Raw genomic sequence first — 27,417 nt, 5'->3', positions numbered from 1 at the left:
AAATACTGATTATGAAAATGTAAAACAGAGAAGAGCTGCATCATGTATTCCATAATATTTAATGTTGTATTTAGCAAGACAGCTGACTCACCCTTACTACAAAGTTTTTGCAAATAAATCTCAGAAACTTCAGGGTATATCAAAAAACCTGTGACTGACATTTTTTATTTCCAAGTTTAGTGCTTTTAATTAGGTACCTTCTGCATGTCCATTCTGTGTGAGGGAGAGGGTACAGAGACCTCTGCGGGGAACTGTGACTCTCCGCCACTGTGAGGTGGGCCAGGTGTCTTGTTCTTTCTGCCTTGTCCTTCCGCCTCTGCCTGGCTACAAGCTCAGGCTGCTGTTGGGAATAGAGGCACCAGTTTAATAATACTGCATAGGGCCCCATAAATCCTAAGGACGGCCCTGGGGCGCCAAAAAGTGGTGCTCTGGCTCAGCAGAGAGGAGCTGCCTTCCAGAGCCAGAGCGTCCTGCTTGCGGTGGCAGCGAGCCCCAGCCATGAAGGAACCGGCATGGCGCAGGAGGGCAGGAGTCCTGCAAAGGCGGCAGCAGCGCCGCTAGCAGGGAGCAGCCTCTCCCCCCCACCCCTTCTGTCCGGACTGCGGCCTGGCACCTCCCCAGAGGGCTCCTGCAGGCTGAAGCAGATGGATACGGGCAGAGGCCTCAATGCGCCCCCAAGCTCCCCCTTGCCACGCTCAGGTTCTGTGGCTCCTGGGCCTGTGAGCTGCCGCTGGGGTGTGGGGCCCTGAGCCTGCTCCGGGGGGGGCAGTGGCTCACATCCCCAGGAACCGCAGAGCCTGAGCGTGGCGAGAGGGGAACTGGGGTGGGGGGGGACGGCGCACAGGGGCCTCTGCTCACATGCATCTTCTGCAGGAGCCCCCAGAAGGCAGTTCCTCCCTGCCGAGCTGCTGCAGCAGCCCAAACCTGGCAAAGCCAGTGAGTGGACACGGGGTGGGCACTGCTGGGGTGGGGAGGGCTCACAGGGGGGCTGTGCACCCTCCAGGGGTGTTCAGGGGCAGGGAGGGGGGGAACCTGGTCTGGGGAGCAGCCCCTGGGCACAGCTGGCCCCAGGGTCTATAAAGGCTCGTTGAGATTTGCCCCTCAATGAACCGATGTTACGGGGGGGCGCAAGGTGGAAGTTTCGTCTAGGGTGCAAATATCCTTGCACCGGTCCTGAAAACTATGCCTATGCCCAAGGGTCTCAGCCCGGAGCCCCCAACCCTTACTGTGCCCTGGCATTTTTATGGCATATTGAGGGGGGGCCTCAGCAAGAAAAAGGTTGAGAACCTATGGACTAGATGATCCAAAAAACATGATATTTTTAACTTCTATGATCCTATTTTGCATGGTTTTTAAAAGCTTTTTTTTTGCCACGAGATGGCACTGTTGCTGGCAAACAAATTTTCTGCTGATAGTTTGCTACAGAGCATGGAGCTAATTCTGATTCTACAACAAAGACCTCTTGAATGGTTTTCTAAACATATTTTACCCTAATGGAGTCACTTGGCAACAGCAGCACAATGCTCTTCTCTAGTAACTATGAAGTCTCACAGTTTGCAACCTCTTTCCCCCCTTCTCCTCACCTCTTTCCTTTAGTACTGTCCTTTCCCCCAGAAGTCTTATTTCTTGCCTTTTCTTCAGTTGCTCCCCAGCCACCTCTGTTTCATAAGTCTTGCAACAATACTTCCAATCTGCTGAAACCTGCTTAGAGCAAGATTTGGGCCTCCCCCTGTGATTTCTCTATTTCAGAGTAAGTGGAAAGAATTTTTTCTTAGAACAAAACCAAGAACTGCACATCCGGCCCTTGAGCTCCCGGCTGGGGAGCCTAGTCCTCCTCCCCCGCAGCCAAACCGCTGTGGTGACCACACTCTGGCCCACCGCTCTGACCGGGTGTGAGCTCCTGCTGCTGGTAAGGGGGCGGGGGGTGGGCGGGGGGGGTGGTAAGGGAGCGGGGAGTCCTGGGGGGCAGTCAGGGAGGAGAAGGTGGTTGGATGGAGCGGAGGTTCTGGGGGGGCAGTCAGGGGATGGGGAACAGGGAGGCTTGGGAGTGGGAGTCCCATGGGGCCTGTTGGGGCAGGGATGTGGATAGGGGTCAGGAGGGCAGTCGGGACAGGGAGCAGGGGGATGGATAAGGGGGTGGGATCCCAGGCGGCAGTTAGGGGTGGGGGGGAGTCCCGGGATGGAGTGGTCAGGGGACAAGGAGCAGAGGGAGGTTGGATAGGGGGTGGGGGTCCCAGGGAGGCTGTCGGGGGTGGGGGTGTGGGTAGGGGTCAGAGGACAGGGAGCGGGGGGGTTGGATGGGGGCACGGGTCCCGGGAGGGGGCAGTCAGGGGACAAAGAGCAGGGGGAGTGGATGGATTGGGAGTTTTGAGGGGGGCAGTCGGGGCGGGAAGTGGGAGGGAGCAGATAGGGGGTGGGGGCCAGGCTGTTTGAGGAGGCACAACCTTCGCTACCTGACCCTCCATACAGTTGTGCAACCCCAATGTGGCTCTCAGGCCAAAAAGTTTGCCCACCCCTGCTCTAAGCTGCCTGCCTAGTCATTATCAGTTGGCACCGTAGTGGACCTGATGGGAACCTAGAAGGGAGGATAGGGTAGTGGCTTTATGAACTAGTTGGATGCATAAGGGAAAACATGGAAAGAAGCATAAAAGCACTTCTAGGAGACCTGGACAAACTTCTAGGAGAGCTGGACAAAAAAGGCGAGCACCACAGGGGCAACAAGAACAGATAAGTAGGATGGCACTACATGGAGAAGGACCTTACTGGATAGAAAATCCTGCTGGGTTTTGTTGCTGAAACCAAATGGAAATGTAAGCAGACTCCAGACATTCAATTAAGGGCTACCTCTTATCTGTCTTCTCCCCCCTGCCTCCAAATTGCAGACTGAATTTACTAGTGAACCTCTGCCTAACCCTACCATCAACAGGATCTCCATATAGGGAATCCAAATGTTATGGTGGCTGTTCACAGTCATTCTAAGGGATGTATTGCCCCTTGCATACATTCAAAGCATTTCCCATTGGTTTTTAAATAGGTGTCTCATGGGAGGCTGGATTTTTTTGTTAGTTAGGCTCTTTTCAGATTGCTCATTGTCCCAAATCTCAAACAATGTGTTGCTGCCACTTACAATAATCCTGTTAGCTTGTTGATACTATTCCTTTCTAGGCCACTCCCTGCCATAGAAAGATGCTTTGTGCTAGTTTAAGTGATGCATTAGAGTGAAGACAACTAAGCACTGAATAAAACAATCCTGGTAGCAAATAGTATCATCCTACTTTGTTTAATTCAGGCATACAACCCATCATAAATTTGAGACCAGGTATATATGAGCAGATATGAAGCAGTCGACTCTTCACTGCAGGTGAGATCACTGGAAAAATATATTTTCACAGTTGCTGATTAGTAGAACTTGTTACTACAGTTACAGACTTTTCCCTCATTTTTTTTTGTTGCTAAGAGAGATGGGTAGAGTTCAGGAGGAAGAAATACATTCTATTTCCCCACTCAGTGATGTCTTAGCCAAAGCTATAATGAATCTCATCAGAAAAATCTTTTCCTGGGATTTTCTGCTGCAGCATCATAAAAACACTCCTTGGCCCTGTCTTGAGACAGCCATTAAAAAAAAAAACATGCCCTGGCCACTCCACATCAGATGGAATAATTTTGTTTGGCATTTATATTTAACTTATCAGTTTAAAAATAATTTCCTAACATGGGGGAATCTGGTATAGATGGGGCTTAAATTTCATCACTCAGCTGCATGCTAGATGCTGGTGATCTCAACACAAATTTGAGGGATTAGTTTTATTTATTTAATCTTTCTTTGCCAGTTAGAGTCTTAGTGGCAGATTCACAAAATTAGTTTGTTAACTCTGGTCTTGTGGTTGAGTCAGCTGTTACCAAGAGCCAGCATGAATCAGAATTGGGCAGGCAGGGACTGAATTAAAAACTGCTCCCAAATGTATGATGGGAAATCAATTAAAAAAACAAGTACACAACAGGAAGTGTGTGTACTGACCCAGAATTGTTCCAACATCAAGAGTGTTTTTGAGACAGCTTGTGCTTAATTATATAATAATGCTCTAACCAGTAAGGCCCCAGTTGAACTGAGTGCCTTTTAAGAGTCCAGAACACATGACTAGTGTTTGTTAGAAAAACTTTTTTTTAGGTCTATGCTAGCATTGTGTTTATGAAGCCATGGTACCTCAGGCTGTGGTTTCATCAGATTTTAGATATTAAACAGGGTTGGATCTGGTCATGTCTTGTACAGATGAGGAAAACATAAGAAGAGGTGTGTGTTGATTCAGTAACCAGCACTCTTCCCTCTGAGGCCCTATCCCCTAAAAAAATATTCAAGTTACCTGAACTGAGACTGTGCTAAGTGGAAATCACAGCATGCCTTTCTGCAATATGGCTGAATTTCTGTGCAAACAACTGCCCTACTGTGCTTCCCACAATGCCTTATGGAACGCCATCATGTGATTGTGCTGACAGCTAGCCTGAGCCAGACCCAAAGACCCTCATTCTTACTGATTAATTCCATTATTTGGAACACTTCAATGTATACCAAAGATGGCCCAGCTTCTGGCTCAACTGGCACTGAACAGAATGCCAGACAGTGTTGTGACAAAATTAAGGGTGTGAAGAAGCAGCGTGAGGTTTCAGAGAGTGAGGGTATGTCCATGGTACAGCAGCACAGCTGGTAAAAAATGGTGGGCGATGAGCATCCACTGGCAGCCCCCCCATGAGGTCCCCTCTACCCCCCCCAGTGCCTCCTTCCCACTGGCGGGCTCTGCTGATCAGTGCCTCCCCTTCCCTCCCTGCCCACTGCAATCAGCTGTTTTGTAGCATGCGGGGGGGGGACGGGAAGGAGTGAGGACATGGTGCACTCGGGAGAGGGGCAGGGATAGTAGGGGTGGGAAGAGGCAGGGTGGGGTGTGGCACTGAGAGTAGAGGTGGAGTGGGGCCGGGGCCTGGGGCAGAGTCGGGGGTTGAGCACCCCTCGACACAATGAAAATTCGGCACCTGGAACTGCAGCTATGCTACTGTGGCGTAGAATGCTTGCTACAGCAATGGAAAGGGTTTTTCTGTTGCTGCAGTTACTCCACCTCTACAGAGGCAGTAGGTAGGTCAATGGAAGAATTATTCCGTCGGCAGTTTCTACACCAAGGCTTAAGTTGGCTTAACTATGTCTCTCAGTGAGCCCAAATGACATTGCTAGGGCCATTTCTGTCTGTATTACAAATTTTGGTTGATGCAAAAGTTTGTTTATGTCACTTGGGCGCATGCATACGTGGCTGCTTGTGTTGGTGGTGTGCATATTCATGTCAATGCCAAGTGTGAAGAGCTGCTAGGTGGGAAATCAAGAAAAGGCATTTCAAAATGCACAGGAGGTTTTAAGGGGTAGGGGGGTGGCTTCTGGTCTCCACGACCCCTTGGGCAGTGGAGTTTACAGTTGTGATCAGAACAATCATGTCATAGAGAATAGGGTATTGTGGAACAGCTACTGGAGGAATGTTAGGGTCAACACATGTCATATAGCATCTATACTTATACTTGTACTGCATTGACCTCAATAGGTCAACTGTTTGGGGAGGTGATTTTACTGAGTTGCTGTAACGCAGGGGTGAGCAAACTTTTTGGCCCGAGGGCCACATCTGGGTGGAGAAATTGTATGCAGGGCCATGAATGTAGGGCTGAGGCAGGGTGTTGGGGTGCAAGAAGGGGTGTGGGAGTGGGTGTGGTGTGCAGGAAGGGGCTCAGGGCAAGGGGTTGGGGTGCAGGAGGGGGCTCGGCAGGGGGTTGGAGTGCAGGGGGTGTGTGGGATGTGGCAAGGGGCTCAGGGCAGGAGTTTGGGGGCTCGACAGGGGATGCGGAATGTTGGAAGGGGCTCATGGCAGGGGGTAAGGGTGTGGCAGAGGGCTCAGGGCAGGGGGTTAGGGTGCAGGAGGGGTTGGGCTCTGGCCTGGCATGGCTTACCTTGAGCGGCTCTGGGGTGGCAGCAATGCACAGTGGGGGTAAAGCAGGCTCCCTGCCTTCCCTGGCCCCGCACTGCTCCCAGAAGTGGCCAGCATGTCCGGCAGTGGTTCCTGAGGGTGGGGCAGGTGGCTCCTCCGTGTGCTGTCCTTGCCTGTGGGTACCACCCCTGAAGCATTGGCTGCGGTTCCCCGTTCCTGGCTGATGGGAGCTGCGGGGGACAGTGCCTGCAGGCGAGGGCAGGGCACAGAGCCCTCTGCCTCCTCCTCCCCCACGGGCCACAGGGACATGGTTCCGGCCACTTCCGGGAGTGGCGCGGGGCCAGGGCAGGCAGGGAGCCTGCTGTAATGGGACGGTTCCATAAGCTTGAAACAAATTTAAGTGTATACATACAAATAGGCAATGCAAGGCGACGTACATTGTCCTAACTTTGTAGTGTAGATCGGACTTAGGTCAACGTTTATTTTAGTTGTAGACCAGGCCTGACTGGATCATTGCAGTTCAAAGGCATTTCTGTCCCTTCTGAAATGAGCTCGATGGGATTCTCAGGCCCAAAGTATCCACCAAGCCTCCTGTGGACTTGCATAGCAACCAAGTACTAGTTTGGGAGCCAGAATTGTCAGTTTGTCCCAGACCTGCTGTCAGAACCCCAGCTAATGGTAACAAAACTGAGAACATGGCAGGCAAGATATAGTCCAATATTCCAGTTCTTCTGTAAGTGTTACCATTCGTGCTTTCTGGACTAGGGACTGACATGACTTTTATGAGACCTAACAAGAACATACATGTCTGTTGCAACTTACGCGCATTTAAGATACGCGATTTCAGCTTTACTCTGTACTGCAGGGAGCCCGGAGGAGCCCTTTAAATGTCATCCCGGCCTGGCCGTTGGAGCTGTAGGCGGGATTTAAAGGGCTTGGGGATGTAATTTTGAATATACACGGTTTTCGCTTTGTGCACTAATTGCGAAACGGAACCCTCGCGTAAGATAAGACTTGCCTGTAATGTGATGGGTTGGATCACAGAAGACCCCCCAGGAGTTGTCAACTGATGTGCCAAGACTACCTCTGCTCCTGTTTTCCCTGCCAGCTCAGGACTCCAGCACCCTGTCTTGCTGAGCCAGACACTCCCGTCTGCTCCAACAAAGAGCCAGGGTCTGAATTACCTGCCCCAAAGCTGCAGGTTTACCTGAAAACAGCTCACAAAAGTGTGCTTGTCTTTAGCACTCAGATGCCCAACTCCCAATGGGGTCTAAATCCAAATAAATTTGTTTTACCCTGTATAAAGCGTATGCAGGGTAAACTCATAAATTGTTCACTCTCTATAACACTGATGGAGAGATGCACAATTGTTTGCTTCCCCAGGTATTAATACATACTCTGAGTTAATTAATAAGTAAAAAGGGATTTTATTAAATACAGAAAGTAGGATTTAAGTGGTTCCAAGTAGTAACAGACAGAACAAAGTAAGTCACCAAGAAAAATAAAATAAAATGCGCAAATCTATGTCTAAGCAAACTAAATACAGATAATCTCACCCTCAGAGATGCTTCAGTATATTTTTTCCTCAGACTGGACACCTTTCAGGCACAATTCTTTCCCCTGGTACAGCTTTTGTTCCAGCTCAGGTGATAGCTAGGGGATTCTTCATGATGGCTCTTCTCCCTCTTTGTTCTCTTCCATGCCTTTATATATCTTTTGCATAAGGCGGGAATCCTTTTGTCCCTCTCTGAGTTCCCACCCCCTTCTTCTCAATGGAAAGATACCAGGTTAAAGATGGATTCCAGTTCAGGGGACATGATCACATGTCACTGCAAGACTTCATTACCCACTTGCCAGCACACATACAGGAAGACTTACAGGTAAAACACAGCCATTTGCAGACAGTCTTCCTAGTTAATGGGAGTCATCAAGATTCCAAACCACCATTAATGGCCCACACTTTACATAATTACAATAGGCCCTCAGAGTTACATTTCATATTTCTAGTTTCAGGTACAAGAGTGGTACATTTATACAAATAAGATGACCACACTCAGTAGATTATAAACTTTGTAACGATACCTTACAAGAGACCTTCTGCATGAAGCATATCTCAGTTACATTATATTCACTTATATTTTAGACTGCACGTCACACATAAGAACAGCCATACGGGGACCAAAGGTCCATCTAGCCCTGTATCCTGTCTTCCAACAGTGGCCAATGCCAGGTGCCCCAGAGGGAATTAACAGAACAGGTAATCATCAAGTGATCCACTCCCTGTTGCCCATTTCCAGTCCCTGGCAAACTAAGGGCTTGGCTACACTGGAGAGTTGCAGCGCTGGTGGTGGGTTTACAACGCTGCAACTTAGTAACTGTCCACACCTGCAAGGCACATCCAGCGCTGCAACTCCCTGGCTGCAGCACTGGCTGTACACCTGGTCTGCTTGGGGTGTAACGATTGCAGCGCTGGTGATGCAGCGCTGCTCATCAAGTGTGGCCACCAAAAGTACTGTTATTGGCCTCCAGGGTATTAGGAGGTATCCCAGAATTCCTGTCCACAACAAACTGGAAGAATGGCTGAACTCCGAGCTCCCCGGAGCTACTTATCTAAAAAACAAACACAGCTGCTCTTTGCTCCAGCTAGCGAGCGGAGGCAGGGGAATTGCTTTGGAATGTTCACAGCTGTTTGCTTGAGGAGAGAGGGGAGTCCTTGTTGAGCAGCTGCTTATGTGGTCTGAAGGCTATTTAGGAGTGCATAATTTGCATTTAGTGAATAAGAGAGGGGTGGGGGAAGGGGTCAAAACTTTTAAAATGATTGAAGGTAGGTGCTGTGTATCTTCCAGTCCTTAGAACTTGCAAGGCAGGGAGCTGAGAACAGTGTCAGCTCCAAAAATCCACTCTCTCTGTCTCCCCCACGCTCTCTGTCACACTTCACCCGTTTTGAAAAGCACGTTGCAGCCACTTGAATGCTGGGATAGCTGCCCACAATGTACCACTCCCAACAGTGCTGCAAATGCTGCAAATGTGGCCACACTGCAGCGCTTTCCCTACACAGCTGTGTGAAGACAGCTGTAACTCCCAGTGCTGTACAACTGTAAGTGTAGCCATACCCAGAGGCTACGGATACTCTCCCTGTCCATCCTTGCTAATAGCCATTGATGGACCTATCCTTCATGAATTTATCTAGTTCTTTTTTGAACCCTGTTTTAGTCTTGGCCTTCACAATATCCTCTGACAGAGTTCCACAGATTGACTGTGTTGTGTAAAGAAATATTTCCTTTTGTTTGTTTTAAACCTGCTGCCTATTCATTTCATTCGGTGACCCCTAATTTGTGTGTTATGAGGCGTAAATAACACTTCCTTGTTTACTTTCTCCACACTAGTCATGATTTTATAGACCTTTATAATATCCCCCCCTTATTTGTCTTTTTTTCAAAGTTGAAAAGTCCCAGTTTTATTAATCTCTCCTCATACGGCAGTCATTCCATACCCCTAATCATTTTTGTTGCTCTTTTCTGAACCTTTTCCAATTCCAATGCATCTTTTTTGAGATGGGGCGACCCCATCTGCATGTAGTATTCAAGGTGTGGGCATACCATGGATTTATATAGAGGGAATATGCTATTTTCTGTCTTCTTATCTATCCCTTTCTTAATGATGCCCAACATTGTGTTTGCTTTTTTGCCCCTGCACATTGAGTGGATGTTTTCAGAGAACTATCCGCAATGATTACAAAATCTCTTTCTTGAGTGGTAACAGCTAATTTAGACCCCATCATTTTATATGTATAGTTGGGATTATGCTTTGCAAAGTGCATTACTTTGCATTTATTAACACTGAATTTCATCTGCCATTTTGTTGCCCAGTCACCCAGTTTTGAGAGATCCTTTTGTAGCTCTTCGCAGTTTGCCTGGGATTTAACTATCTTGAGTAGTTTTGTATCATCTGCCAATTTTGCCACCCCGTTTTTTATCCCCTTTTCCAGATCATTTATGAATATGTTGAATAGGACTGGTCCCAGTACAGACTCTTGGGGGACACCACTATTTACCTCTCTCCATTCTCAAAACTGACCATTTATTCCTACCCTTTGTTTCCTATCTTTTAATCAGTTACCAGTCCATGAGAGGACCTTCCCTCTTATCCCGTGACAGCTTACTTTGCTCAAGAGCCTTTTGTGAGGGATTTTGGCCATGTCTACATCTAAAATTTAGCAGCGCTGGTTGTTACAGCTGTATTAGTACAGCTGTATAGGGCCAGCACTGCAGAGTGGCCACACTTACAGCAACCAGCGCTGCAAGTGGTGTTAGATGTGGCCACACTGCAGCGCTGTTGGGCGGCTTCAAGGGGGGTACAGGGAACGCGAGAGCAAACCGGGAAAGGAGACCAGCTTCGCCGCGGTTTGCTCTCGCGTTCCCCGAACCACCCTGCAAACCGCAGGGAAGGAGACCTGCTTGTTCGGGGAATGCGAGAGCAAACCGCGGCGAAGCTGGTCTCCCTTCCCGGTTTGCTCTCGCGTTCCCCGAACCACCCTGCAAACCGCAGGGAAGGAGACCTGCTTGTTCGGGGAATGCGAGAGCAAACCGTGGCGAAGCTGGTCTCCTTTCCCGGTTTGCTCTCGCGTTCCCCGAACCACCCTGCAAACCGCAGGGAAGGAGACCTGCTTGCTCGGGGGTTCGGGGAACGAGAGAGCAAACCGGGGAAGGAGACCAGCTTCGCCGCGGTTTGCTCTCGCGTTTCCCGAACCACCCTGCAAACCGCAGGGAAGGAGACCTGCTTGTTCGGGGAACGCGATAGCAAACCGGAGAAGGAGACCAGCTTCGCCGCGGTTTGCTCTCGCGTTCCCGGAACCACCCAGCAAACCTCAGGGAAGGAGACCTGCTTGCTCGGGGTAAGGGGAACGCGAGAGCAAGCTGGGGAAGGAGACCAGCTTGATTACCAGAGGCTTCCTCAGGTATGCTGGGATACCTGCTTATTCCACGGAGGTCAAGAAAAGCGCTGGTAAGTGTCTATACTTGATTACCAGCGCTGGATCACCAGCGCTGGATCCTCTACACCCAAGACAAAACGGGAGTACGGCCAGCGCTGCAAACAGGGAGTTGCAGCGCTGGTGGTGCCCTGCAGATGTGTACACCTCCTAAGTTGCAGCGCTGTAACTCCCTCACCAGCGCTGCAACTTTCTGATGTAGACAAGCCCTTTGTCACAGGCTTTCTGAAAATCTGAGTACAGTATATCCACTGCATCCCCCTTGTTCACATACTTGTTGACCCCCCCTCAAAGAATTCTAGTAGATTAGTGAGGCATGATTTTCCTTTACAAAAAACATGTTGACTCTTCCTCAACAAGTTATGTTAATCTATGTGTTTGACAATTTTCTTCTTTGTTATAGTTTCAACCAGTTTGCGTGGGACTGAAGTCAAGCTTACTGGCCTGTAATTGCTGGGATCACCTCTGGAGACCTTTTACAGTAGCATGCAGGATGGAAGACACCATCCACCCCTTCTTAAGGCAGCAAAAAAAAAAAAAGGTAACTGGCAGAAACTGTGCCATCCGACTCCCTCAGAGACAGGTTTCTGGCATCGCTATGACTCATCTCAAGGTTGCTACTATTAATGTCGTCTGGTCAGAAATGGCTACTTTTGAGGGACGAAGTGACAGAATCTTCATACTTTCCATTTACACACAATAAGATGTATGTCTTGTCAACATTAGAAAGGGTTTCTTTGTAGAAACATGGGTTATACTACCAAGAGTGCTTTTGCTGGTATAGCTCATTGGTTTCCCAAACAAAATAAGGTCTACTGACAAACTGACTTTTTTTGCTAGTATAAATGTGTCTACGCTAGGGATTTGCTAACACACTGTCATAAACAGATAGCTAAGGGTTAATGTCTCTTTCACCTAAAGCACCTGACCAGAGGACCAATCAGGAAACCGGATTTTTTCAACTTTGGGTGGAGGGAATTGTGTGTCTGGGGTCTTTGTTTTCTGCCTGCCTGCTTTCTCTGAGCTTTGGAGAAGTAGTTCTGTTTTCTAATCTTCTGTTTCTAAGTGTAAGGACAAAGAGATCAGATAGTAAGTTATATGGTTTCTTTTCTTTGGTATTTGCATGAATATAAGTGCTGGAGTGCTTTGATTTGTATTCTTTTTGAATAAGGCTGTTTATTCAATATTCTTTTAAGAAATTGCCCTGTATTGTGTCATCTTAATACAGAGAGACCATTTGTATTTTTTCTTTCTTTTTATATAAAGCTTTCTTTTAAGACCTGTTGGAGTTTTTCTTTACTTCAGGAAAATTGAGTCTGTACTCACCAGGGAATTGGTGGGAGGAAGAAATCAGGGGAAATCTGTGTGCGCTGGATTTGCTAGCCTGATTTTGCATTCCCTCTGGGGGAATAGGAAAGTCCTTTTTGTTTCCAGGACCGGGAACGGAGAGGGGGAGTCCCTCTGTTTGGATTCACAGAGCTTGTGTCTGTGTATCTCTCCAGGAGCACCTGGAGGGGGGAAGGGAAAAAGGATTATTTCCCTTTGTTGTGAGACTCAAGGGATTTGGGTCTTGGGGTCCCCAGGGAAGGTTTTTCAGGGGGACCAGAGTGCTCCAAAACACTCTAATTTTTTGGGTGGTGGCAGCAAGTACCAGGTCCAAGCTGGTAACTAAGCTTGGAGGTTTTCATGCTAACCCCCATATTTTGGACGCTAAGGTCCAAATCTGGGAATAAGGTTATGATACACACCTATGTGAGTTATGGGCACGGTGACCATATTTCCCTATGCTGAATATGGGACACCAGGTAAAATTACGTGAATTCAAGCAAGTTAAACAGCAATCAATCAGAACTATGTAGTACAAACATTCAAATTTACATTAAGTTGACTGAGCCCCCAGTAAAAAGTAATACTGCGTAGTTGCATTCTTTTTATTTACCTTCTTTATCTTTAAGGCTTTAAGGTTCACCGAGGGAGGGGTGATACACACACCCTTTCCCTCCCCCCCCCCCCATGGGGAGAGGTGACACACACGTACCCCTCTGTCTCATGGGAGGGTGACCAACCAGTGCTCCCTGCCCAGCACTCTCCACCCTCCATGCCTGGCTAGGCCCCCCTCTCCCAGTACCTGGTACCATGTCTTCCTGAGGCAACATGTGGAGGGGGCACACAGGGTCACATACCCACCTCCGCAGATTTCTGTCAGAGTTCACACCAGAATGTGGCCAGCAGCAGCCTATCGGCACTGTGCAGGAGGGAAGGGATGGGAGCTACTTACAGCCACAGGGGAGGAGGGAGGGAGGAAGAGATGACCTGGCCCATGTCTTTGCAGAGCTCATCTCTTTCCCCTCCCCCCCCCACACATCGTGGTATGGGGGGGGGATGGGCAAGTGAAGAGGGTGCTAATCCCCTGCCTGGGTGGCTGCCATGGAGCTGGCGGGGCGGGGGAGGGAGAGGGGAAACAGGCTGGAAATCACTCCCCCACACACTCCAGAGCTGGCATTCAGTGGGGGCTGCGCTGACAGACCAGCAGTGGGAGAGGCCTGGCCTTGCACTTGCTACAGCTTTGCCCAGCCACCAGCTTTGCACACCAACCCCCACCTTTGGCCTTTGGACCACCCCACTCACCACTGGCGGGTGTGCAGCTGGCAAGCAGAGATCCAGCCAGCAGCCGGAGCCGCCAATACTGATGGAGGGAGGAGGCAGAAAATACAGGACAATTTGCACATTTTAAGGAAAAAGTCAGGTCACCTGCAGCAGGGCTTAAAAATGGGATATCTGGTCACCCTAATTAGGGGTGCATTTTTTCCCCATATTCTGAACAGATATAACTAGGTCGGCAAAACTTTTAAGTGCAGGCCAGGCCTTAGTGGCACTAAAATAGTGCCTAAACTTTGTAGAACATTTTATGCAGCAGGAGCTGACTTAACTACAACGGCTGGACAAGTCCCTACACTTCTTGAAGGTGGCATCCTTTTTATAGTGTAGCTGCAGCCTTACAGAGTTCATCCATATGGTATAGTAACCCGGCTTTTCCATAGGGGAAGTGTCTGTTGTAGTACAGACCCATATTCTAAAGAGGTATGGGGAAAACCTATTTCTAGCTTACAAATGAAGCAATTATGAATCATGTCTTTAGGCAGAGTTTAAATTTGTATTGGTCCTTAATGAGCAACCACAGACATGTCAGCTATGGCTCTAATCATGTCACTGGGCAGGGCTTCAAAGTGGTGGTGGCCTCCTTTTGTTTCTGGGCCATTGGAACAATGAGAATATTTGCTGTCTTAAGGGCACAAGCTGCCATTCAACCTAAAAATATCACACTCTGGTTTTGTCTACACTAGCAAAAATAGTCTTACAATAAAAACAGTCTTGTATTACAGCAACTGCCAACAATGGTGCAACTGCACCAGTGGCAGCAAGCAACAGTGTAAGCACTGTAAGGAGGGGGAGAGAGAGAAGCACACTCTTTTGCTTTATCATCATGTCATAAAAAACTATCAATACCAGAGGCATAGTATTGCTACAGCTGCACCACTGCAGATGTGAAAAAAGAACAGCAGATTTTTAAACTAGACCAATCACCCACTGGCTTACTATAAATTCTGCCTGAGAAAAGATTTGTGCCCAAAAGCTAATAAAAATCATGGTCAGAAACTTTTCCCCTGTTGATAGGTCTGGGAACAGTAGTTATCAGCTGAAGAACACTCTTACTCTCATTGGTCGCAGCAAGACACTCGCTGGCTGAGTGGAAAAGGATAGACATAACTGCCTGTTTTTTAAGACCATGGTCTATATTAATCACAGTAAAAGTTACTGATGATTTAAACAGGCATGTCACTTATATACAGCCTGAGCAAAACTATGCCACAAATACAGCTACAAGTCCTGATACTTTGACATACATTTGTAAAGACTAAGCAAATGATATCTTTCTGTTTTGAATGTAATAGCTGTTGTGTTGATGTAAGAGGTGTTCTCTGTCTGTGCTTTTAATTGTTTTGCCTAAGTTCACTAGTTGCATTCTGTACAGGAATAAAATAGTGTTAATTCAATCATTTCCTAGTGTAGGGTAAAAACTGTCACTGCTGTTTTATGTTAAGTCCAACAGTAAAACTTCTAGCAGTTCAGCTCTGCACACTTCAATACTTTTTGTATGAGTATCAAGTTAGGTTCTGGCTACATTTGTATAGGGAGGGATAAATCTGAGAGGATTCTTGCTTTGTCAGCTGTAGGCTAGGACATTCCGTCCTCCTGAAAACAATCTTTATGCACTTTGAAATTCTCGGGATAATGGAATGTAAACACATCTCAAAAATTCTGGCAATTGTTTAAATGCCGCTCATTGTGTAACTTCTTGGACCTTGAGCTTTGTGTTTTAGAAGGATAACAAGACTGTCTTGAAAATCTAAGTACTTTATGCACAAATATCTAGATTTAATGATCACTGGAATTTTTTACAAGGTCCTGTTGAAAAACTATTTGTCCAATGGACAAGCCCAGACATTTGTACAGCCCTGCGCGGATACAAATCTATACCCATGGATATAAATCGTTACCTGCGGAACCGCAGGGCTCTCCCAGGAACCGCAGCGGCAAAAGAAACAGAACGTGGGGCGGGACTGCCACTCCCAAAAGCCAGTGTCACGCACCAGCAGCTCCTCCAGTATGGCTGTACCGCTCCCAGTCCTGCCCACCAGGGCGGGCACCAGGCTCCCAGCAGCTGTCCCTGGTTGCGCTCTTGTGTTAAAGGGGCACGCACAGCCCCAGACAGGAGACAGACAGCTATGTGAAAGGGACGGGGGCAGGGCTGTGGACGGCACAGCCGTGCCGGAGGAGCTGCCAGCATGGGGTGCTGGCTCCTAGGAGCGGCAGCCCCATGTTCTGCCCCTTTCGCCACTGTGGTTCCGTGGATACCGATTTGCAGTCATGGATATAAATTTGTAGCCACGCAGGGCTCTAGACTTTTGTCTATCTCTTGTGCAGACAAGGGCATAGCTACATTATAATGGCTACAGCTGTGCCACTGTAGTTTCATAGCATAGATGCTTCCTACATCAATGGAAGAGGTTTTTGTGTCTCTGTAATTAATTCACCTCTCTGAGAGGTGGCTGGTAGCTAGATTAATGGAAGAATTCTTCCATCGATTTAGCTGTATCTACAGTGAGGATTAGGTCAACCTAATTATATCAAACAGGGAGCAAACTTTTTTTTTTCCTGAGCAATATACCTAGTTCAATCTAATTTTTAGGTATAAACCAGGCCTATGTTAGTTGTAATGGGTAAGTAGCTTTGTTGAGCTTTGGTACATCTCTAAACGCTACCTGAAACAGGATCATGTCTGACAATGAAAATTCTCTCAATTATCCAAAAACATAATTATCCAAACTTACTTTGTGTTCTCCATGATGTTCTGATAAGCAAGGCTGTACTATATTACGCTGTCTATTAAAATGATTACATAAGATTAGAATTGAACATGTGCAGTTCTTACCTTTATTCTGCTTCCACTCCCAAATAATTCAGGTCTGTTCTTTCCATTCCTAGATTTCAATTTAAAAAATTGGCAGTTGTAGGTTTCAGCGGAAAAGTGGAAAACATTAAAAACCAAATGCTTCGGTTTAAAAAAAAAAAGGTCTAATTTGGGGGGGGGGGGGGTTTAAAAAAAGATTTTGAATGCAAAATTTTGACCAGCTCTACTGACCTATAATTAACAGTATAATTAGTAAATACAATTGCTAGAAACAAATAATTCTATTACTAAAATTAATTTACATTTTATCTTTTTAATTTGAAGACCCTATACTTATAAAATATTTGAATCAGGGATTAAAGGAGAGGGTAGCTTCCCCACCTCTCCTTGGACTGAGTAAACAGCTGTTTTCCACACATTCCCCTCCTGTTTCAATCTACTTTAACCACTGATTTGCATACATTAGTAAAAATCAGTAATACATATGCCTATTATGGGGGAGTTTGGAAATCAAACTAGCAAGCAAGAGTGTCTTCATCTAGTACCAAAACCAATAAAATTTATTTTAATCTGGCATTGAATTAGTTATGTGAATGATATGAAAGGCTCTCTGCTTTTATTCATCTGGATGAAATGCCATAGACCACAATCAACTGTTCTATAAATAATATGTTGTAGCTGGATTTATTAAAGGATTAGAAAACTTTAACATCAATAGTAGTAATTGCTACTAAAATAAATGTAATCAAACCTTATACGTCAGTGTTTAAGGTAATTGACACAGAGGTCAGAAAAATTCTCTTTCCCCCAGCCTACCTCTATGGCATTGCACAACTGTCAGGGTGTATGATGCAAGCAAGCAGCTATACAGGAAACACTGGATGACCTAATATAGTATAGAGAATTTTATGTTCTTAATAAATAAAAAGGTGAAATAAAGATTTACAGAGAAAAAACAGGGTTACATAGTAGACTTGCTATTATTGATGGGCCCTAATTTTAATCCTCTGTCTGCCTTTAACTCTTCATCTCTACACCCAATAAGTTTTGAATGAAATAACAGTAGTTTTTACAGAGGGTTTTATTAAAAAATGTAAAAGTAGCAAAGAATCCTGTGGCACCTTATAGACTAACAGACGTTTTGGAGCTCCAAAAGGTCTGTTAGTCTATAAGGTGCCACAGGATTCTTCGCCGCTTTTACAGATCCAGACTAACACGGCTATCCCTCTGATACTAAAAAATGTAGACTTTGTGAGACAAGAGGGAGAAGAGAACATAAGCTGGAAAGGAAATGACTAGAAATACCTATCACTAAATCCAACTTTTCCCTTTCCTGTGCCACTGTTTTTCTCTTTGCAGTTGAAACTGCTAAACTTGATTCAAACAGTTATTCAAGTAACCTCAGGCCAGGCAGGGACTTTTTGTCAGATGACCACGGCCTCGATCCTGTGATATGTTCCTTATGGGTGTAATCCTGCTGTCTGCAGAAATCCAGGCGTATGTTATATATGCATGGTTAAAACCTATCTATAGAACAGTAACTGGAGGAGATGATGATTTTATAAATCTATATGATTTTATAAAAAATTGATGAGTGAATATAATGTAACTGGAATATGCTTCGTGCAAAAGGTCTCTTGTAAGGTATCATTACAAAGCTTATTCTCTACTGAGTGTAGTCATCCTATTTGTATAAATCACTCTTGTATCTGAAACTAGAAATATGAAATATAACTCTGAGGGCCTATTGTAATTATGCAAAGTGTGGGCCATTAATGGTGGTTTGGAATCTTAATGGCTCCCATCAGCCAGGACAATTGACTGGATGGCTCTGTTTGCAAGCAAGCCTTCCTGTGAGTCAGGCTGGGAGGAATGAAGGCTTGGGGTCTTACAGTGACATGTGATCATGTCACATGAACTGGAATCCATCTTTAGCCTGGTGCTTTTTCAGTGTGTGTGGGGGGTGGAAACCCAGAGGGACAAAGTGTTGGGTCTAAACTTTTGGTGAACTTTGGAGCCAAAAAACACCCAGACTGGCCGTCTCTGCATAATCCTTTCTGAACCTTTTTTTGAACAAAGCACTGACCTGCAAACTACTCATGACACCCCCTTCCTCAAGTAGCCATTAGCCTTTTATCTCTATGCATTTACTTGTTAAACTTGCTCTTCCTGTAAAATCTTGATTGATTATGCATGACCATTATCTTTTATTAATCACTTTGTTTACTTCTGTGTATAAATATTGATGCTCACCCCTAATAAAGGGGCCACACTTATTCTAAAGCTTTGGGGTTAGTGTGAGCCCGTTGATCAACGCATTTGTGTCTGGTCTCTGACAGAATTGTGGGCCCATATTCCAACTCCGCACAACCTCGGGTGTTGGAGAGGTGAGTGAGGACTTGCTTTATTACCTAACAATTTGGGGGCTCGTCCGGGATTCCTTCTGGTGCGGTACCTCTGTCCAGTGGTCGGACCACTCATATATGAATTGGCAAGGCGCCACAGGAGATTTCTCCTAGCCAATTCAATATTGAGGGGTCGTGTATTGGACAGCAGGGTAAACGCCAGTTGGAGGGCTCCTGTCAGACACCATGGGTCAAGGGACTAGCGTGCCTCTTGAGAGTCCGTTGGGGATTGTAAATAAGTTATGGAACGAAGGGAAACTCCCAGTACAGACAGGAATGTCTAGGAAGAAGTTGTACACACTATGTGTAAGGAATTGGACTGGGTATACCGCGGTATTGGCCGACTCGGAGATGAGGTGGCCTTCGTATGGCTCTTTCGAACAGGCTGCCTTAAGAGGAGTAAAGAGCCAGATCGAAAAAGACCATCCGGGACAGTTATGTTACTGGTTTTGTTGGGACACAGCAGCAGAGCTGTGGAAATCTTTAAAAATTATGGCAGTCAGGTACTCTCCCGAGAGTGAACCCCCTCCAGGTTATTTCGATGAAGGGTGTAGACCACGGCGTGTTTTGACTCGTCAGCTGGTCCCCTCTGCACCTGCCCCTATTCCTCCGCAGGGGAACTCTCTCCTTGTAGCAGAGGGGAATCTGCAGGATCCCAGATTGGAATTTGTGCAGAAGGATGAGGAGGAATTGGACGGGCAAACCTCGGGAGGAGTAGTTACTAGGCTTAGGTCCAAGCAGGTACAGCAGGGTGCATGCCCCCCCCCTGAGGATAGCCCAGAGGATGTCTCTGTCAAATCTCTTGCGAATAATAAAAGTATGGTTATAGAGATGCCTTTACAGGTGCACGATCAACCTTATATGAGCAATGATGGACGATTGCAACATGCTAGTATTGTGGAATATAAAGGATGGCTAGAATGGGATTTGAAAGAGTGGGGACAGTTGTCAGGGTCTTTTGGGGAAAATCCCCGAAAGATCATAGAACTTCTAGAAAGATTGTTTTTAAGTTATAATCCTACTTATACGGATGTGGATCAGTTGTTAAGTAGAGTTTTGACTGGAGAAGAACGTAGTAGATTGTGGATGGCAGAAAGGACATGGGGAGATAGCAATGCAGCTAATGTTACTTGGATGGATAGGCGGGATCTGGCCGCTGGCTGGAATCCCCTAGACTGGACTCAGCTAAGGCTGACTCAGCTGCGAACAGATAGAGAGCGATTGTTAGAGAGACTCAAGGAAATGGCTCGCCGCTCGCCTAATCAGGCTAAGTTCATGCAGATTCGGCAGGAATCTGATGAGCCGCCCAGAAAGTTCTGGTCGAGGCTATTGGAGGGGGCCCGAATGTTCACTCAGATGGATCCTGAGAGAGAAGCAGACCACCCTACTCTTATTTCATTTTTTGTGAATCAGTCGGTGCCCCCTGTAAGGGATTACTTCTTAAAGTTTCGCCCTGGTTGGGGAGGTGAGTCAGTCACTTCAGTGTTGGAAGTAGCTGATTTTGCCTGGGAGAAAGAAAGGGAAAGTAGTAAAAAGAAAGAGAAAAAGGAAGAATATAAGCTGATGGCTTTAGCTTTTCACGGTGGTGTTCGAGGCAAAGGCCGTGGCCGTGGCAGGGGATTCCAGGGTGCCCGGGGAAGAGGGTCCTGGCGACCCCAGCCATCAGGAAATTGTTTTCAGTGCGGACAGCCTGGTCACTTTAAACGTGAATGCCCCTGGGGACGCCCAGAGGGTCTGGGTGCATCCGCAGATGCTTATACAAGTGAGGAATACACCCCTGCACCACCAGCTCAGCCCATCCCCCAGGCCTGGATCAACTACGGGAAACAGCAGCAGCCGCAGCAAACTCAGCCTCCTCAATGACGGTACCCCGGGGGCGAAGGCAAACAATGTGATGGTCTTATTTCCTTAATGTCTTTAGCCGGCTCCTTTCTCACTTTCTGCCCTCCCAGCAAAGAGCCTCGTTTAACCCTTTCAGTCCAGGGACTGCCTGTCTCTTTCCTCATTGATACTGGGGCTACTTTCTCTCTTTTAAATCATGCCCCCTCTCCCTGGCTATCCTCTGAGGTTAAAACTGCGACTGGGGTGGAGGGCAACCCACAGTCTCTGGGACTCACTTTGCCTTTGAATGTTATTTATGCTGATAAATGTTTTTCTCACCGTTTTCTTTTTTCCCCAGCTTGTCCGATCCCTTTGATGGGCCGGGATTTACTCTGTAAGCTTGAGGCTACTTTAACCTGCACTCCTGAAGGGGTAGGATTATTGATGACAGTGTTAGGAGATTCGGCCCCTACTCAGGGTAATTGGGAAACACCCCCCTCTCTCTCCCCTGACCTCACTGACTTGCCTTCAACCCTCTGGGGAATTTCTGACACTGATGTTGGCCTGCTCCTTTCGGCAGAGCCCGTAAGGATTCAGGTAAAGCCTTCCTTAACCCCCCCGTCAGTCCCTCAATACCCCCTGTCGCTGGAAGCCCGGGAGGGCATCCGCCCCATTATCGAGGGATTCATTGCGCAAAAGCTAGTCCGCCCTCAGCGCACTCCCTGTAACACCCCTATACTGCCTGTCAAAAAGCCTCCTAAAAAGGACGGAGACCCTGTTCGTTGGCGCTTTGTACAGGATCTACGAGTTGTTAATCAGTATGTGGTCCCTCTTCATGCAGTAGTTCCTGACCCAGCTACTATCATCAGCCAAATCCCTTGGGATGCTGAGTGGTTCACTGTTATTGACTTAAAATCAGCTTTTTTCAGCATTCCTGTGCACCCAGACTCTCAGTATCTCTTTGGTTTCACCTGGGAGGGACAAAGTTATGTCTGGCAACGACTTCCTCAAGGCTACAGAGACAGCCCCACGATTTTCAGCCAGTGCCTCCGCCACGACTTGGAAGGTTTCACCAGTCCGCAGGGATCCACATTGGTCCTATACGTAGATGACATCCTATTAGGTAATCGCGAAGAAGCTGCCCTCCGCATCAATGGTAAGGCACTTTTATTATACCTACACACCAGAGGCCACAAGGTAGACCCTAAAAAGATTCAGTGGGTCTCACAGAAGGTCCGATATCTGGGCTTCCTGTTAACCCCAGAAGGAAGACAGATGGACCCAGCCCGCATAAAGACTATTCAAAACTGCCCTCTACCGAACACCAAGAAACAACTTCGAGGTTTCTTAGGATTAATTGGCTTCTGTCGCCCCTGGTTGCCGTCCTGCGGGGAGTTAAGCAAACCGCTCCACCGACTCATTGCTAACCTTGCTCCTGACCCTTTGCAGTGGTCCCCGGACACTATTCAAGCCTTTCAGTTACTCAAGGACAGTGTGGCCTCCTCCATGTCTCTCCGCCCCCCCAATTACAGCAAACCCTTTCACCTTTTTGTCCACGAGAGGGGCGGAATTGCTAGTGGTGTCCTTACCCAGCTAAGCGGGCCCCACCATTTCCCGCTTGCTTTTTACTCTCAGCAAATCGACCCTGTCGCTCAGGGAACCCCATCCTGCACCCGGACTCTTGCAGCAGCTGCCCTGCTGATCACAAAGGCAAAGAGCCTAACCCTGGGTCATTTTACCACGGTTTGGACCTCTCATGCCTTGTCAGCCCTTCTGCGTAGGGGCACAACCCAAGTCTTTTCGGCCCATCGTCAGCAACAGCTAGAGGCCGAACTCTTAGAAGACACTAACCTACTTTTTGAAAGGTGTGGACCCCTTAATCCAGCTACCTTGCTTCCTGACCTGCCAGTCCCCCAGGACCAGCACGACTGTGTGGAAGTAGTTTACAGCATCTTACAGATAAGAGACAACCTGTTTGACGTGCCACTGGACAACCCCGATTGCATCCTCTTCTCGGACGGAAGCTCCTTCTATGTTGATGGCAAGCGTTTCACTGGTTATGCTATCACCTCTGAATGGGACATTCAAGAGGCCGCCTCACTGCCAGGCAACTGGGGAGCCCAAGCCGCTGAACTCTATGCCCTGGCCCGAGCTTGCCAGTTGGCCGCTGGTAAGACCGTTACCATTTTTACTGATAGCAAATATGCTTTTGGAGTTGTGCATTGTCATATCCACCTCTGGAAGTTTCGAGGTTTCCAGACAGCTGCCGGTAAACCCATTCAGCACCTCCCCCTCATCCACAAGCTTTTGGACGCCCTCCAAAAACCCTCCGTCCTGGCTGTAGTTCACTGCCGGGCCCATACTAAAGATAGCAGCCCCGTTACCCGTGGGAATGCCCTGGCTGACGCCTCCGCCAAGAAGGCTGCCACCTTACCTTTAGCCATGCCCACATTGGCTATTGCAACCTCCTCCTTTACTCCACCGCACCCCGTACCAGTACCCGCTGCTGAACTAAAATCATGGGAAAGCCTCGGGGCCACTCTGGTCAAAGGGACCTGGCTTATGCCAGATGGCCGAGCCTGCCTCCCTCGCTCCACATACCCTGTGGCAGTTCGCTGGCACCATGATAAAGGGGGTCACTACGGCACGCACGCCCTCGTGGACACTATCGCTCGCTTTTGGTATGCTCCAGGCATTCAACCCTATTGCCTATCAATAGTGAAAGCATGCAGCACATGTCAGCGTAATGGACCTGCTCCACCTCTTAACAAAATTAAGGGTGGAAGACCTCCGCCTGCTGCTCCATTTCAACATCTTCAAATTGATTTTGTAGATATGCCAAAGGCTTTTGGGAAAAAGCACCTCCTTGTTTTGGTTTGCCCTCTGACTTCCTGGGTCGAAGCTTTTCCTACTGCTAATTGTACTGCTGCCACAGTGGCGAAGATTCTCCTTAAAGATATTGTACCCCGTTTTGGCATCCCTCTTGTGCTCGACTCAGATCGCGGACCTCACTTTACTGGTCATGTCCTTGGCCATTTAGAACAAGGACTGGGCATTTCACACTCCTTTCATACACCCTACCACCCCCAGTCTAGCGGGAAAGTTGAGCGTATGAATAGGGAACTTAAGTTTACATTGGCTAAATACTGTCAGGAAACAGGATTAAAGTGGCCTCAGGTACTTCCCTTGGTCCTGTTTCACCTTCGTACTCGCCCAACCCGCGCATTGGGATTATCCCCCTTTGAACTGCTCTATGGACACCCCCCTTTCAAAGGCGGGGCGCTACCACGTGCTGATGTTTCACTATTGGGAGGGGATCATATGACTGCGTGTCAGTTTCTCTCCCTACAGGCTCGCCTCCGTACCCTTTGGAAAGCCTCGCAGTTTTCCCAGACCGTGCCGCTGGAGGAACAAATCCACCCGTTCCAACCAGGGGACTTCGTCTGGGCCAAAAAGTTCGTTCGTGACGACACCCTCCAGCCAAGGTTTACTGGACCCCACCAGGTTCTTTTGACAACCCAGACTGCAGTGTTCCTGGAAGGACGCAAATCTTGGATCCACCACTCCCACATCAAGCCAGCCATAGTGGACCACAGTGACGGACCAGCAGCTCTTGTCACCACTGAGGACACTGCCTTCGACCAGTGGACCAGCTTACCTCTCTCAGACATTAGACTTAAATTAACTCGAAAAAAATGAGAGGACCCTTTATTCTGACAACTGTATGTTTTTTATGCTTTTTCAGTTTATTTTCTGCTTATGAAGATAATGCTTTTATTAGATATTCCCACGAGGTTAAAACTCGTATTTTAGGAAATAGAAGTGATTGCTGGGTATGTACTCAATTTCCAGTAAATGCAGCACAGGGACTCCCCTTCACACCCATTCCCCTAACCACTGCTAATATGACTTGGATGCCACCGACTAGAATAAAAGATCCAGTCCAACCCAATCTTACATGGGACAAAACAGAAGTGCCAATTAACAAATATCTCAGGGTAACCAATCAAACAGGATCACTGTGTTTTGTTAAAGAAAAAGGGTCAACTTTTGTGGGAACAAGTAAATGCAACATATATTTTAATGGCACCGCCTTTAGTAAAAATCTTGGCTTCAAGCCTTGCGCATCCCACTTATCCCATATGTGGATCCCTCACCCCGATCCAACCTTTTCAACTTTTTCATGGAGGGGCAGGTTTTCAGAGTCAGTTTTTAAAAAGCCCTGCTCAGATCTCGAAGGTGTCCAACTAATTGTTAAAGGATACACAATTGCCTTCTACAACTGCTCAAGCAGTACTACACTGCCCTTTGAGGACAACACTACCAAATTGTGCCTCTGCAGTTCACACAACGATCCCTCTGCGTTACCAGGGGAACAGTGGTACAACGGGTGGTGGGTTACCTCCTACTTTGAGAAATGGAATACCCAAAACGCATTATATGGAACATACTGGGTGTGCGGGCCCAAGGCTTATTATTTTCTCTCCCCTGATTGGGCAGGGTCATGTTATTTGGCATGGCTAGCACCGCCTTCTCGGATCTCCCTCACTCCCCCTCATTTTCCCCACGTTCGTAACATCCGTGAAACTGACAGAGATATTAATCTCCGTGATGGTTTGTCCTGGCAGCGGTGGGCTGGTCACACTAGCTTGAAGGGTGCCATCATCCGTCTACAGGGACTATTAGAATCTTTGACCAATGAAACTGCAACCCTATTTGAGAACCAGGCCGGGGAAATGTCCCAGCTGCGCCAGTTGGCTTTGCAAAACAGAATGGCTTTAGATATGATGTTAGCAGCCCAGGGAGGAACTTGCGCCCTCATAAATGAAGAATGCTGTGTTTTTGTAAATGACACCTACTCTGACACTTTTCAACGTACCAAACACCTAAGGGAAATGGCTAAAAACTACTCCTCTGGCCAGCCACCTTATGATTGGTGGGGAGCCTTATGGAATTGGCTGCCCGGATTTGGGTGGGTTAAAAACCTCTTGGTGGGTGTTGTTGGGGCCATGGTAGTCCTTATAATACTGTGTTGCTGTATTCAGTGTGTCCCCTCCCTCATAAACTCATGTAAGTCAGTTTATTCTTTTCCCACTTCAGCTAAAAGCCTTACTCTCTTCGAATTGGCCCAGGCTGAAATTGCCAAGCGGCCCTTGAGATCTTGAAATAGGGTGTAGCTTTTTGATTAATAGTTATCTCAAAGCTACAAATGGAGGAATGTTGGGTCTAAACTTTTGGTGAACTTTGGAGCCAAAAAACACCCAGACTGGCCGTCTCTGCATAATCCTTTCTGAACCTTTTTTTGAACAAAGCACTGACCTGCAAACTACTCATGACACCCCCTTCCTCAAGTAGCCATTAGCCTTTTATCTCTATGCATTTACTTGTTAAACTTGCTCTTCCTGTAAAATCTTGATTGATTATGCATGACCATTATCTTTTATTAATCACTTTGTTTACTTCTGTGTATAAATATTGATGCTCACCCCTAATAAAGGGGCCACACTTATTCTAAAGCTTTGGGGTTAGTGTGAGCCCGTTGATCAACGCATTTGTGTCTGGTCTCTGACAGAATTGTGGGCCCATATTCCAACTCCGCACAACCTCGGGTGTTGGAGAGGTGAGTGAGGACTTGCTTTATTACCTAACAAAAGGATTCCCACCTTATGCAAAAGATATATAAATGAGTAGAACAAAACAAAGAGGAGAGAGTAGCTATCATGAAGAATCCCCTCGCTACCACCTGAGCTGGAACAAGAGCTGTATCAGGGGAAAGAATTGTGCCCAGGTCTGGAAAGTGTCGTCTGAGGAAAACACTTATTGAAGCATCTTTGAGGGTGAGATTATCTGTATTTAGTTTGATTAGATATAGATTTGCACACTTTATTTTTCTTGGTGAGTTACTTTGTTCTGTCTGTAACTACTTGGAACCACTTAAATCCTACTTTCTGTATTTAATAGAATCACTTTTTAACCTATTAATTGACCCAGAGTATGTATTAATACCTGGGGAGAGGCAAACAGCTGTGCATACCTCTCTATCAGAGTTACAATTTTTGTGTTTACTCTGTACAGTATAAGCTTTATAAAGGGTAAAGTGGATTTATTTGGGTTTGGACCCCATTGGGAGTTGGGCATCTGAGGGCTAAAGACAAGCACACTTCTGTGAGCTGTTTTCAGGTAAACCTGTAGTTTTGGGGCAGGTAATTCAGACCCTGGCTCTTTGTTGGAGTAGACAGGAGTGTCTGGCTCAGCAAGACAGGGTGCTGGAGTCCTGAGCTGGCAGGGAAAACAGGAGCAGAGGTAGTCTTGGCAGCTCCCAAGAGGGTTTCTGCCCCACTTACAAACCAGTTCAACAAGCAGGCTCACCACGGCTCATGTGCTGGTCAGCCCCGCAGCTTGGTTCCCTGCTCCTTGTTTGCTGGCCGGTGTGGACATCTGGCTTGGGGGGAGACAACTGCCCCCTGCATGGCCGGGGAATTGGGCAGTGGGAGCAATGCGGAGGGATCGCGGGCAGCAGGCGGGGGCGCTCTGGCCACTGGCGAAATGCAGCTCCTGGAGTGGGTGAAAAGCGCTGGGTCAGGCCAGGGAACAGCGGGACTCAGTCTGGCCGGGCGCAGACAAGGTCTTGCCGGGCCTGGGGACAAGCCCGGGCTAAGCAGCGGCCCCTCCCCCCGCAGCCTGCGTGCTACGCGCAGCGAGGCCCAGGCCAGAGACCCGGATGCAGCTCGGGCCGGGCAGGCTCTCGTGGCCGCGAGGGGGCGCCCGCCT

The 27,417-nt window shown here is 47.5% G+C and overlaps 1 long non-coding RNA gene across 1 annotated transcript; it reads right to left on the bottom strand.

Annotated features, from left to right (window-relative positions):
- Positions 1 to 201: 201 nt before the first annotated feature.
- On the bottom strand, positions 202 to 27,360 carry LOC115644442. The gene is made up of 3 exons (XR_003998496.1): positions 27,016 to 27,360; positions 16,442 to 16,490; positions 202 to 340 (listed from the first exon to the last, which is right to left on the bottom strand). It is a non-coding gene; the product is annotated as an uncharacterized LOC115644442 (long non-coding RNA).
- Positions 27,361 to 27,417: the final 57 nt, after the last annotated feature.

The sequence above is a fragment of the Gopherus evgoodei genome, chromosome 1, assembly GCF_007399415.2.
Source record: "Gopherus evgoodei ecotype Sinaloan lineage chromosome 1, rGopEvg1_v1.p, whole genome shotgun sequence".
NCBI classification, from domain to species: Eukaryota; Metazoa; Chordata; order Testudines; family Testudinidae; genus Gopherus; species Gopherus evgoodei.
The sequence above is the reverse complement of the archived record's forward strand: the minus strand, read 5'-3'. Positions and strand labels throughout refer to the sequence as shown.